Source organism: Bombus vancouverensis, chromosome 7 (genome assembly GCF_051014615.1).
Source record: "Bombus vancouverensis nearcticus chromosome 7, iyBomVanc1_principal, whole genome shotgun sequence".
Classification (NCBI taxonomy): Eukaryota; Metazoa; Arthropoda; class Insecta; order Hymenoptera; family Apidae; genus Bombus; species Bombus vancouverensis.
The window spans coordinates 5295024-5310333 of NC_134917.1; the positions used below are offsets into that span (position 1 = coordinate 5295024).

Sequence of the window (15310 nt, forward strand, 5' to 3'; positions counted from 1 at the left end):
GAATAATTCACCGTGGAAATACAGGAGAAGTATATTAATACATTTTTCTCTAATTTGCACTAAACATTTATTTTCATTAATTAACGAATCATTCGACATTAAGCTAATGCTAAAGATTAACGAAAAAGTGAGTTACAAATGGATATGGGAATACGCTGCTCGATAATGCGTAGCTATTTTATCAAATTTTCCACACCTCGTAAATGCACATTGTCCTTACTTCGTGCGTTTTTCAGTTCATGATTACAATGTAAACGGAAGAAAACCATTTGAGAGTAACGAAGAATAACGCGAACGCGTTAAAATCTTTTAGTTTCGTACGCCTGCATCCGGCACCCACGATAATCACGTTTAATGCGTTCTTGTTTTTCGGCTCTTCCGAATATTTGGAGTAACGAAAGATTTAATGGGCTAACTTTGGTAATAGGATTACGAGACGAGATGACTATGCGTTGTTCGAATCCGTAATTTGATTCTGTGTAAATTTTCGTCATGCGTTCAATGATGCTCTACTGGAATCCTCAATTTGCACATTATTGATCTTTCTCGGTGTTTTAGCGTACGTAGGGATTGTAGATAATATGTAAGCTTTAGTAATCCTTCTATAATTACAGGAAAGAGATAGGGAGGAGTATCGTAATTTCTATTTATAACGAAATTCTTAATAGAGAAATTAAGTGAAAACCAAGTAAAGTTTTCTTTCAAATGTATATCAAATCTTCAATTTTCAATTACTCAAGTTTCCAATCCCTAAATTCCAATTTTCGACTTTCAATATCGGATTTCAAGCTTTTAAATGAATTATTCAATATTTAATTAATAATTTTAATTGAATCAATATTGTGAAGCCATTTGCTGCTATTTTAACTCCGGGATACCTTTTCAAACTACAAAGTATAGTAATTAATGTTTATAAAATCCAAGTAAGGAGAGAAGAAAATCAAAGTTAAATTATTATTGACAATAATTATATTGCGCGTTTTCCTTGGTGCGATTGAGAAGACATTAGTGTACGATGTCGATACAGTTGAAAATGATGCCGGTACAGCCGATGTTGGTTTCACGTCGAGGTACAGTTTGTGTCGTTGATTACGTTCCGCGAAAATTTCACACGTCCATTTTCATTGCTCGAGCGCCACGAATATCCGGGATTTCGAGCGAAATAATAGAAACGTCGATAGAAGGAAACTGCTCTAGTGGTTTCCACTAAAATCTTCTACGAGACGTTCCCTTTTATTCCTGGAATTTTCGCAAATAATTCGAACTAATAAATGAAGCGTTACCATGCAAGTTTGTCACTTTTTAACATTATCAATATCGTAATGTTTAAAAAAAGAAATGAAAAATATTCCTAACCCACAATTGGATCATAAGCGGTCAATAAGGATTTAGGTTAAATTATTTTTGCGGTATCTTTTTATAATTTGTATTCTTTTATTTTTATATGATAAAACACATTTGCTTCTATCGACGCACACATTGCGGTTCTTTTATTTAAGTAGTGCAGTTGACACACTTGTTGCATTCTACTTTCTGCTCATTTAGACAAAGTGATTTAGAAAGACAGACAAAGCAGTGGACATTGTGTCGAAATGAACATTATTACTTAAAATGATGTATTTGATATGCAATATTTTTAATCAATAATTTTCTCAAATTTGTATTCATACACAAAATGAAAAAATCTGCTATATTACCGCGCGTATTATTAAATTTCGCGTATAATCATTATGCACAAACTTCATCACAAATATGATGAACCTAAAAAGAAACCATCTGAAGTTCCAGCATCAGTCCCGTAAAACGAAGTACGGTTTCCTTGCCACGCTAGAAATATAAACGAAGTGTCATTAAACTGAAATGAGCTCTTATTAACTGATTCTATGAAGGAAGCTGTAACTCGCACTAAACCTCTCTCTTCGTTATTTTTCTTTCAGATAAAGTACAATTTCACACTTAGAAAAAGGAATAGAAGGGACAACAAAGCGCTTTAAAAAAGACATAAAAGTAGGAGAAATTCTGGTTGCAGGTAGAACGTCGTGACATTAATTTCGACCGCGATTCAACGTTATAAAATCGGCCGCACGAACTATGGTGGACCAGGAAAAAAAGGGCGAAATAGAGAACGAGGCTTTCTTGTTCTTCATTGGAGCGGGAAAGTGAGCCCTACCCCGTGCTTTTAGAGAGCGAGTAATTCACTGCTTAGAGAACTCGTCCCTCGAGGCATTACTATGACGTATTCGCGGAGACGCGCTCTCCCTAATGAGATTAAAAGTTACCAGGATTCCAGCAGGCGGAGTGCATTAAACATATTAAACAGTGACCCGACTCGCATTATTCTCCATCATATATATTGCCGATAAATGTACACCGGACGTAACCAGGATTCTCGTATTATATTTAATTTAAATTACGAATGGTAATACATTGATTTTTCGAACGTGCCACTTTTGCTTGATACCTTTTTAATGCACACATTCTGTTGTGGTTTCAAGGGAATGACGTTTTGGTCGTATTTATGTTCATTTATTTCACATTTGTTAATGTGAAATGTTATTAGGAGATTTTGAAAGCTTTATCTTACGCTATTACAACTGACGATTATCGATTTCATGTCATGTATGAGCCGTTCAGAAGCCACTTTGATCAACTTCGTAAAATGAAAAGTGCGTGAACGATAATGAATTTTGATGTTGTTATAAATACTGGTTCTCAAATTTGCCTCAGAATTTACTATTATTTGTATCATCCTCTTGAGATAAGAGAACTCTTGGGAAGAGAAGAGATAGGTGAATAATACAATTTATACATTCTCAAATTCTTATTTAAATTTTTAAAAACTCAAATGTTTAAATTTTTGCATGAAGAAGAATCTTATGACAATCCCAACGAGTGACACCGACACTTTCGATCGGCATTCTATTCATGGAAATTTACCACACAGGGTGCATCGACGTTTCTTTCGATTTATAGACTCGTAGTCTCCATTCACTAGACAATAATCCAGATAAAAAAAAAAAAAGACGTTACGGTTAGTGAACTGGTCTGCCAGCGTTTCATATGCCTGAAATAATAAAGATCTTCCACGTAGCATTCTTCCTTGATATAAATTGTATAAATATTGACGCTGTTCACCAGGACACCGTCTCAATCACCGACAAGGGAAACAACCCTCTTGCTTTCTTCCCTGATCTTCGATCCGATAGAACGTTTTCTTTCCGAATATTTGGCGAATACTGCTGTACTAGGATGAAGCATCAACGAAGCAAGTGGCAAGTTAAACGATATTGACTTGTGGACCGTGTAGAAACTGTTTGTCCTATGTTTAGCGATAAGAAGGGCAAATTTTTTTCGGTTGTATGTAGCATTAAGTATGTGTATATTTCTTTACTTATGTGCAGCTTCTCTTTTATTTTGAGAAATATCTATTAATATATTACATTATCTATAATCTATTGAATATATACCTATTGTACAATATATCTATTTATGAAGTGTATCTATTAAATTCTACTCTAAAATAGTTGAAATATGTTAGCATATCGAATTTCTATAAAATTAAACAAATTATGTTAGAGTAAGAAATATAACGATAACTTTTAGTTAGTAACTGAAATAAGAATTAATATTTAAAAGTTAATGTTATTTTTCATTTTATCCTGCAACGATGTGAAAATTTTCGTCGGTGCACATTTTTCATTTTTATTATTACTCATGCAGATAAAAAATTTGCGCGTGAAACAGCAAAATATAGTGCTGTATTTTCTTCTATATACAAATACTAATTTATGTCATAAGTGCGCTCTCTCAACACAATATTCACATTTTTCATTCGTAATATGTTTGTTATTATTAGCAATGTTTATATATTGTATATAATGTTTATATATTAGTAATGTTTCAGACATAAACTTCCTTCATATTTAAAATTCTGAATAGTCCCAGATAATCGTGTTAATCTTTCGTAAATTAAATTACGTAAAATCCTTCGTTTTAAAAAGACAATAGAATTATCACAAAAGACAAAAGTTTAATCATTGCTAATGGATCCTTGAGTAAACAAATTTTAAGAACCTCTTACCTATCTCCATTTCTAGGCAAAATATTTTGTCACTAACAAAGAGAAATTAGTAATAATGTGACAAGTGCAAGAAATTAGAGTCGAAACGACATAACAAGATTTTTCCCACATATCCAAAGCGAATGAAACTTAACTGTTTCGAGAGACAGGCGAAGATCGACGTGCCCTACTTTCAAATCCTCTTGGATCGCAGGTTCAAAGTTAATCGAGCGGAATGAATTCTGGGCAAAGGGGTGAATTGACGCGTTACAGGGGTTAATTTCGATCTTATAGGCATCGCGTCGCGCGTCAGCGATAGAAAAGCTGTCATCGACAGGTCACTCGGTTCGGGCCACCTGGAAGGCGTGACGTGACGTGACGTGACAGCATTAGCAGAGACCCCACTCGCATTACCGTGTCATGTCGATCTTTGAGTTTTCGCACACAAAGTCCCAAGTCTTCGATATTATCGAACTTTCTCAATAAAAAATTATAATATAATATTCGTATCTATATTCATGACATAAAATCATATATAAAATATTATTATATATAAAATATTGTTATTAACGATAGATGGTCAGACTAAATATAAATTGAAGGTTTTAAACAAATAACGATATTAATATGAACGCTTTGCTTGTTAAACGCATAGTTATTAGAATTATGTCAATAGTATTTAATGGTAATTTATTTGTCTGGTCTTCTCATAAATTTTAGGTAATCTAACGCGGAGGAAATTGTATCAGGTGCATTGGATCGTGTGATTTAAAGCGGCGAGTTCACACGTGAATAAAATTAATCGGTTTTACGCGGAAGAATTCCTTTAATCACAGACAGGAAAGGTTTAATTTCAACTTTTAGTCCCGGCTGCAACTTTCCCGCAACACCAACGAAACGATTTAGATAAATCAATTTGTGCTACGTATGAAATTACTTGTAGTAAGTTTTTTATGACAGTCTATCGAAGCTAAATTAATTTTCATGGGAATAACATGATAAAAAGTTTGGCTTCGTGTTCCACGAACAAGAATATTTAATAATCAAAATATGTACTGTTCAAAAATGATTATTCGTCCTCTATTGATAAAATTAATAGACTTAGTTTAATTCTCATTAAAAAGAGATAGAATACTAACTAACATCGTAAGTGAAGTTATTTAATAATAAAAAGTGAATTTATTAAATACCTTAACGCTGTCAAAGTTATCTAAAATGTATATTAATAATAAATCCAATATTGATTACCTACTCTATCTATTGCAAATTTTCGAGTACAAATTCTCAGTAATTATGAACAGTATCGGATACTTTAACCACATCCTATTAGCAAAAGCGTTAATTAATTCCGAGGAATTTCAGTTTACGAAACACAGTCTTTATCGTTCTACATATTTCGTGAACTATCTAGTGCCTACATAAACCAACCAACACAGGCAATATAGGCTAAATACTATCCCGCACTCCATTTATTCATGAAATATCACCTAAACTCCAGATAACTTCTAACGTAATCTCGCCTAATTCCTTCATTAAACATAAAATAATCATCAGGCTTTTCTCCCTCGACCACTGCTTTCAATTACCCCGAATCAAGTCATAGATCATAATCATCAAAAATTACGATCAAAACGTTCTTTGGGTCATGGAAGAATCCGTAAGGGAGGATCGACAAATCGGTCGTGCACTTCAAACTTCTCGAAACTCTTCATCCGTTCGTGAAAAATACGAGATTCCTTTCTTCTTCTTTCCTCCCGTGCGAATAAATACGATCTTCCGCGGGTGAAACTTCGACGAACTGTAACAGATGGCTTCGTGACTCGGGCGTCAACTTGCAAGGGGTACAGGAGGCTAGAAAGCCGTGATATTCATCCTTCAGCCACTAGAGAAAAGAATGGAAAAGCACCCTTGGGACATTTTTCAGAATGCCTCGATTTTGGCGCATTGACCGCGATCAATTCAAAATCGATTTCAAACAGCGGTCTGTGATTCTGCTGTTTGTTCTGGATCTTAGAAATTAGAATTAAAGGATAATCCCTCATGAACTCAGCTTGATTTGTGTTATACGTGATAGTAAAGATTTGCAAGTCTATGAATTATTCTAAAAGTAATACAATAGATACATTACTATCGAATTTGATAGCAGTTTTTAAATAAAATAGTATGTTTTTAAATAAAATTTATTAGACAAACAAAATGCTATAATAGTCGTCCTACGCGATTTGGTAGCTTAAATTTGAAGAAGATTGAGAGGTGGATGTAAATATCGCAATGATCCATAGCTCAGTGTGTACTTTCTGGTACCTGTTTTAGATCTTCAAAGATCTCATATTACTTTCACACACTACTTTACTCATGAAAAATAAATAGCACAGAGCCCGAGTTCTCCTTGAAAATTTTAATAGAGAGGTTTTAAAGTCGAGACATTGATTTTAATAAAGAATAAAGTCTAGACTCTGTGAAAGAGAATTGACAAATAACGTCATGCTTTTTGCATAAATCGTCTTTAAAAATAGTAAAGTTACCATCCAAAATAATCTATGCTTTCTACGTCACATCATCAGTCTCATCATCTCATCAGGCACGTCACGCAGTAAAAAATACAGCCAAAAATACAGATAGTCGACGAAACTATAAAATGCTGTGAACCCTATTCCGTTAGAATAGGGATGTTAAAGGTACTCTCGAGCAACAGATGCGCCCAAAACGAAGGTAATCCCGGCCAAAAGCCTTGAGAGTGGATTAAATTTCAGAAGTTAATTCCTACTCGTCTGCGACACTCGTCAAAAGTCAAGGGAAAATCAATGACGGAGACGTGTCGCGTAGCAGTCCTAGGAATTAAAAAATCTCCAGTACTCGAGGGCTGTACTTGTGAAAAAAAGGAGTACAAAGACCTAGAGGATCCCCTTTACGCTACGAGTCCGGATTATGTCAATTTGAACGCCAGACATCGTCATCAAAGTCTTTCTTTTCTCGATTAAAAATCCCTACAGCGACTAAACACGCTTTCAGGCGTAAGAGCAAATCAGTTCGAGTGTATTGGGCGGCTTGCACGCTCTTGTTTTGCAAGCAACCCCTTGCCTTATGCTTCGTCTCCGCGTAATCCTCTTTGGGAAGAAACGTTTCCTCCCCTTGTGCATAAGACAAGGATCGAACTATGAAGAACAGAGTTGATGGATCGTCGGTTCATTATTGTTGAAGTTATTGCGTCATGAAAAAGCTCGTACCCTTCCGATCGTTGATTGGTGATGTTGTGCTGTTATAAGGTTATTGGTGTCCAATATTTCTGGAGTTGATTGATGATCGCAGTTATCTCTATTTTCTTTAGTTTGGATTTAGAAAGATTTCTTTTATTAGAGCATTATTCTTTTTCAGTAGAGCATGAGTAAGAAATGTTTCGAGAATGTTCGAGAGAAAATAGTCTGCAATGAGGATCCTGTAGCTTTTAGTATTGATTTCTGTTTCTTGTTTGGACCATGAACTTCAATATTATAATCAAAGAATTAATATTAACATCTACTAAAACATGTATAATGTATTATAGAACTTCGAAATTGGTCAGATTTCAAATTGCATCTGTTTTGCGAATCCTTTCGTGAGAATAACGAGAACAAATGGCGAGAACGTAGAGGCATGAAATACCAAGGGAGAGGCAACGAATATAACGTAGAAAAGACAGAAAATAGACGAAGCTAAAGTAGAAAGAAGGTCGAAGAAGAAGCGGTGATCCGTAATCAATCACGATAACCTGGATATTCGATTTCCCCGCCAATTCGAATCGTTCGCCAATTGACTCCCTCGCAATTGAGCTCGAGGTGTTAAGGGACTTACCACAGCTGTTTCAATTTCTTTTTCCAGCTGGTTCGCCGTTCGTGAAATTAGACAATTTAATGAAGTCGGTAATCGTCAAATTGGGATCGAATTGAGAATTGGACACGCCTTTCTTGTTACTCGATCAAGTACCAGCAATAAATTCTATTTTAAAACGTTCCCGAACAAGATCTCGTACCAGAGAGGATCTTTCACTTGATTTTAAAATATTGTGCACAGAACTTTGAATCTCTCGCGTTTAGTAAATCATTCGGAGAGTTTGAATAAGTCTTTTTAAGTTATTTTTCAGAAGAAGAAATGTGACATAAAGAAGTTCGATTTAAACAGTTTCGTTACAACGATTAAACTTCAAATTTAATTTGGATTGGATTCTTTTAAATCTTCCGACTTTGGAACTTGATTCTTAATACTGTAGAATCTTCTTCATATTAACGGATTTCACGTCTTTACCTACTCCTAGCACCAACAAAATTTAAAAAACTGATTATTTAAGCGATGAAGTTATATTACTACTAGTTATAGTACTTATAATATATTTGTGTTAGAAAATAAAGTATTATATAAAATAAGGAACAGTAAGAAATAATAAAATTGACATATATTTTTCTTAATCTATGACAGAAATATTACAGAGTTCAAAGTCGTCTACAAGTCTGCTAAAAGATCAGAAAAATTCTGTTAGTCTTTTTAAAAAAGTCTAATCTGTAGTTGGTTGATAATGATTAGAATTAGAAACATTACATTTGACATGCGTTTTCAAATAAACACTCCAATACTCATCGAACCGAATGGAAACTATAACTTTGATTTTTATGGCGCATCAATCCACTTTCGAATAGATTTGCTCATGCAACCGAAGAAATAACAGCGAAAGTTCGCCCCATTTCCCCGACTAATCTCTGTACGAACATTTACGACAAGTAGTTCAAGCAAAATAAGGCAGTTTCGAATGATCCTCGCTGCAACTGTCTTTCACCAAATGTAACACCAAAACTTTAACAAGATACTGCTCAACTTTCAACTCGTGCACCGATACTGTTCGTTCCACTTCCAATGTTCCATTATAAAAAATCACTTCCCATCCCCTGTACTCCCAGCAATTTATTACGACCTGCTGTTCTGACCGAAAACTATCGCTGACAATTTCATGCAAACGATTCAACGATTCTTGAAGATACAACGACGTAAGTGACAAATTAAAGGATTGTGTAAAAAATATTTAGTCTACATTTAGCGACAAAAATGGAGGAAAAACAATTAAGCTATAGCTTTATTCTCTGCTGCAATACGTTTTCACGATACGTAGAAGACTATTTCATGAAAAATGTAGTAGCAGTCAACTGACCTATACAAATTTTAACTCCTATTTTAAGGACAGTATCAATAATTTTTGTGCATGATATTTCCATGTTCCCTATATTTGACGTTCATTGAAGGTATATAATAATTACAATTGTGACTATACAATTTGTTTCATAAATTAAAAAGTTATGAACCATCTTACTCCAAGTGAATTACGGCACCTACGTCCCGCCGATGCGATGCGCGGCATCTTCTAGGGAACTTAGGCATCTCGAAGCAATATCCGCCTTTGCGGTTTCGATATTAGTTCTCATAGAGAGACACACCGTTTTTTCATATTTCCATAAAAACAGAATTCAATTTCAATTAGATACTTCCTTGGATAAGCTATATGTGGCGCGTGTCAGCACGGTAGAAAAGAGACAAACGAAACTGGATGAGAGGAAAGAAGTCATTCTGGTTTCTTATTGTGGATTCGGGCTTTATCGTAGAATCGAGAATTCTAGAGTACCGCGTTGTTGGATTCATCACCGCAAATAAGTCACGAGGGAATATCGGTTATGAAATTTCGATGAAAGAGTCGCGATGTGGCTCACTGTAGTTAAAGTCCAATAAGCAGAATGATTTATGTATTAGCTTCCAGTGGAACATCAGAGTTCGTTCCATAGCCACTTTTTCGTAAATTCTTGTAACGAAATTAGTGACCTCTTTGATATTCTTAACAACCATGAATAAATCTGAAATTCATTACTATACTGCGGATTTCTATGCACATTCATAGGTTTGAGAACATAATTATAAAAGTAGAATCTCGATCGAAAATTGTGTTACTACTATTATAGAAAGCATGCTATACTATTTCATATTATGTGCATTTTGTACAATTTTTCGCCTTCAAATTTTCTGTAAATGCATATAAAATCACAATCAATCTAATTATAACGATATTGCAAATGATATATACTTTTAAATAAAAGTCATATTCTACACACATATAAGTTAAAAGAAATCAAACTTCTCCAAATACAATTTCTCGCATCGCCCAAATTTACTAAAAGCAATTCTCTTAACTTTCCCTACTTCGTAATTCCTTTCACTGTAAAAATCAGATTCTTCAGGTTTCACGCTTCATTTTACTGGATCCACAATCGGAAAGTATTCGGAGCCCCTTGGAAATCCTTGCCCTGAAAAATTCGGCTTTCACTGCACCCCAGAGAGACTCGAACAGCGAGTTCGTTAACAAACAGGTCACGATCGGGGAGCTGCAAAATCGGAATCCATCTCCAGCCAATTATCGGTCTTATCCTTGGCCGGTTCCAAAGTTCTGTGCCAGTAGTTCAGCCAATAGACGGCGGCAAAGGACACTTGGCCAAACGGATTCGGCCTTTCGAGTATAATAGCGAGGCCAAGATGCGACTAGTTACTCGGTGGAATCCGTGTTCCTCAACACGACAGTCATCTTTCCCTGGCTATTGGTCCACTTGCTTTCAGCAAACGTGCACACTGCACAAGTATGCGTAAGCGGCTGACTTCACGAATATTGAGACCCCGCCTGAGAATTGCATTGAAGTTCTCTAAACGTTCCTTCTCTCTCTACCATTCTGTTCATCTACCTCTGTCTACACACACACACACATCCGTGTACATGTATCCATACCCACGTAGACACAGAAGCGTGTCTCGTGGTAATAGCACTTCTGGGCTATTGAACTCCTAATCACGAAGTGACAACTGTTTCCAGCCGTGCTCCGCTCGCCCTGGCTAGCAAGCATTTACCTCTGTCTACGTCTCTATCAAAGCAAACTATTTCGCTCGGTTCGTTTCGTCCCTGATGGTCTCTCATTCCTTCCAAAATTCCAACCATACTCCTCTTTCTTCGAGATTCATTGACAGTTTCTTTGTTTTTCAGAGTAGCTCCTTTGTTACTTTCTCGCTTGCCAGTCTCTCTTATTTTCCTTCGTTCGTCGAGTCCTACGTTCTCAGTTCTTTTCCATCTATCCTCGTACCAGCACCGATTTTCAATGAAACGGAATGAAACTGAAAAAACACTCGATTCTTCGCTTCCATTTGAGTTACATCGAGGTTGCTCTACTCCTCCGCTAGTTTCATTTCTCTCTATCTTCAGTCCTTAATACTTTCTTCCTTCGATCTTTACCATTCTTGTCCCTGACGATATAGGAAGCTTCGTCTCATTTTGATAATCTTCTCCTATTTCGGGTCAGTTACTGAAACTCTTCGATCCCCTCCCTGTGTCATTACAACCATTCGAAGCATGCATTATCCGTAGATAAGTTAAAATGCAGTTTTCAAAATGCCTCTACATATGTCCCTATTACGTTACGTAATATAGGAAACTTCGTCTCTTCTTGATAATCTTCCTAAGAGAAGTCTCTCAAGAGATGAGAGAGAGAGAGGAGTGGGTCTCAGATCAGCTTCCATCGACTGGATCCCTTCAGCTCTCTCCCTATGGCTTTGCAGTCATTCGAAATATGCATTGCCTACGTCGAAAGGCAGCTTCCAAAACGTCTCTACACATGTATCTTCTCTCAAGGGACTACACCTTAGCTTGGACACCGGCGTTCATTAAACGATACAAACGGTCATTAAGAGGCTGACCGAACTCGGTCTTCGTTTCTATAGGTGGTCTCCTGTCGCCTCTTATCGGACTGTTGTTCAATCAGATCGAAGGACGCGATTAAATCGCAACTTGCACCTTGTGAAATTATCGTCGATCGTTGGAGAAGAGAAGTAAATTGCGATCGACGCAATGGAAATGAGCCGCGTTGATGAATCGCAGAAATTTCCAAACGAGTTTCGATGGACGAGCGGACAAACGATTGAAAAAAGTAATAAAAAGGCGAATCGTCAAGCGGACCGTTTTGGAAAAAAACTGAGGAAACTCGTTGATTGGAGAGGTTCCTTCGCGTGGAATGCATTAAATCGTGGACGATATCAATATTTCGTGTGCCACGACATAAATATTTATCGATCTCATACATCGATATGTATGGATCGGTGCTGCTGGTGTCGCGTTATTAACGTTGGCGAGTGCAAGCGTGTGACTTCGGGGGCTGAAGTTATACGGTGAACGTTTTTTCGAATATTCGATCGGGAGTGGATTTAGGCGATGGAGAAAGAACAGGGCGAATGACACGCATCGCATCCTCTTTTTTTGCTTTCTACCTCTTCTTCTTCGTTTTATGGGAAAAATAAATTGGGAAAACGTGACACGTATAAAAAATTTTAAGTGGACAATCTTGGACGAATTTTTGTTATTTTCTTTATTACTTTGAATTTGTAACTAACTTAATAGGTCAGCTATTTAGAAAATACTGTGCAACGATTTTATTCTACATTTGAGGACTGCTGGAATTCTTGGGTTTAGTGCAATTTAACGTTCTAATAAATTACAAAGACTAGTAACAGTACAAATTTCTAGTGATAACCTCTATCTCTTTGAAAACTTCTAACTATTGATTGATTAAATAATCGTGAATAAGCAGTGACAAAATATGATCATAAGAATTTATATACAATGCTTATCTGTAATCTATGAGAATTCTAGATATTTTATTTAAGGAGTTCAGGAACTGGACAGCTAAGAAAGCTCGAGAAAAATTCAGCAAGCGATACAAGTGATTTTGATTCCTGATTCCTGAAGTACGACGATTTTATCCGATTACAAACACATCGTCTATAACTGACTCTTTTCTCAAAGGATATCCTTAATTTTTAATAAAAAATATTACGAAATTGCAAAATTATGGAATAGAGTATTCACAGGAACGAAATTAAAAAAAGATATAGGATCTAAGTTTCCAAAAGTACATTAGTCAACTTACAATTTTTCCGTAATTCTTCAGTGTCCCCAATAACCCTAAATTTCAATCAAAATATCACACTTCATCCATAGCTACACTTTCAATATTCACGAATTACTCAATAACAATTAACGTTTCACAATTTCCAACAATCAACGCTTTTCCTAGGAATCGATTATACAGAATTGCTCACATTTTCGCGAATGGATGGAATTTTCCCGCCAATTTCGACGCGAGTTCTCTAGAGTTCTCCCGCGAAGTAAAGAGGGGAGAAGCTCTTAGGTGCGACGATCGTGCCGCGTGAAATGCCGAGAAGGCACTGATGGTGTTTTCGCGAATGACTACGAAGGCCGGAATTCCGTTTCACCGCCATGCCCCGACTTTATATTTGGTACGGCCAAGCGGCGCTAATAATATGTGCACGCTATTGTCGATTCATGGATCATTCGTGCACGCGAAACTCCTATACTACTGCTTCGAAAATTTTTAGACAACAACGATAGGGACGTGATTGATGGTTTCCTTCTGCTGGTTAGCGGATTCGGTTGAGACATCGGATGGATTAGAAAAGTTTCAGCAATTAGCGATTGCAATCATGTTAATTGGGGCACGTGTGCGCCAATAATGAATTTTGGTGATTGCTAAGGTGACTGGATTTACAGCGCGTCAAACAAAGTTGTTTTTTATGATTAATTAAAACTGCTTCATTAATCTCATTGTGCGTTTAGCGATTTATTTTGATTGTTTATTGGAATTTCTCAACGAGTCCAGGAAATTTAGACGCTTTGTTAACAAAATATTGTTTCTCATGTCAAGAATGCACTTATTCTTTATTCTTAATCACTGTGTAATTAGTATTAATATAAATATATATTGACTAAAAAATATAACATGATCAGTAAATTTTTTACATACAGTGTTAAGGCTTGCTCCGATAACGCACTTTATATGAATATTGCATCCGTGAATAATAATCAGAGTCTCTTACCTGAAACAGAAAATACAATATATTATTAATAAATTTTTTCCAATTAAAAAAACGAATAAATTATTTTAAGTCTTCCAGTTACATTTAAATACCAATTAAATTATTATAAGAGTTTATGACGAAATTCTTTGAAATTTGACAATATTGTTTTTAAACAATAAATAGACATGACCGTAATGAAAACGAGGTAAAAACAAGTGTTCGAAAAATGAACCACTTAATTGTATTGTTTATTCAGAGTCAGTTACAAAAATGGCCGTAACGAGAAGGTATATTTATAGGTTTGGAATCTTCGTGGATCTCGTGGATGGCAAGTCTTTCAGGGAATGTGGGTAACGAATTCAAAAAGGAGTAAAATTGGAGGTTTCGTTGCCTCGTCACATTCGAGGCGAAAGTTCCAACGTAAGAATCCTCGTGAGATCAGCTACGAAACGCGTCCTGATCCTAAGAAAATTCGTTCCGCTTTCTGGAAATCACTTTCTGACGAACGAACTTCTGCTTCACGATAGACGAAGATTGCTGGGAACGAGAAAGGACGTGATGCGTTCATTCGTGATAATTTTCTTTTCATTCTCTTACGGTCGAAGAAGTTATCAGGAAGGTTTATATTTGAGCCTATTAAAAGTCAATTTCGCCAACTCTAGTTGTAGTATCTTTTTATTTGTTAGTCTACGAGTAAAGGAAGTATAAATCCTTTTAGGAATTCAGGGTTAAAGTTCGTCCCGTGCAAACAATTTGTAAAGAGTAATCAAACAATTCTTTAAATCTCATCGATAAAACTATTCAAGTACGAAGTGAAAAATTCTATGTCGCGTATCTAGATCACAGGTCTCTTTTACTACCTGCCGATTGACTTCGAATTTTACGAAGTCGTTGTAAAACTGACACTTCTCTCGCACGTTTAATAAATCCTTGAATTTATGTGTACGTACTAACAACCACGGTTCAACGAATTCTTTCTCAGTGATTCTAATTTTCCTCGGATAAATACAATCCGCTTTAATTTTACGATTGCAACCTTCCTCAAATTACTGGAAGGAAAAAAAGATGGTAGAACTTTAAAAATGTCACTTCTCAATCATCCAAATCTTCAAACACGAAATTTCGCTGGAAACCTACAAAATTTCTGAAGATGCACAAGTCAATTACAAGAAAAGCTGATACTGAAAGAGAAGAATATTAACGAATATTACAAAATTTCACAATGAAAAATTATGAAGAAGTTCTCTAATTCTCTGAAAGATTTCTTAAATTATCTAATACTGTCAGATTTACAGAATTGACAGTGTACAGTGCAATTCGAATGCA

At 35.8% G+C, this 15310-nt stretch overlaps 1 protein-coding gene across 7 annotated transcripts in view; it reads right to left on the reverse strand.

The window, feature by feature from the left end:
- The window catches only part of LOC117164223 (uncharacterized), a 335191-nt gene that overhangs the window by 218332 nt on the left and 101549 nt on the right, over positions 1-15310 (reverse strand). The window contains exon 2 of one of the 7 annotated variants that reach the window (XM_076619719.1): positions 13930-14002. The exons of 5 other annotated variants lie outside the window; for them this stretch is intronic. The gene's annotated coding sequence lies outside the window, so the exon portion shown is untranslated. Of the gene's footprint in view, positions 1-13035; positions 13322-13929; positions 14003-15310 lie in introns of those variants that run through there. One more of the 7 variants, XM_076619720.1, reaches the window with a different exon arrangement.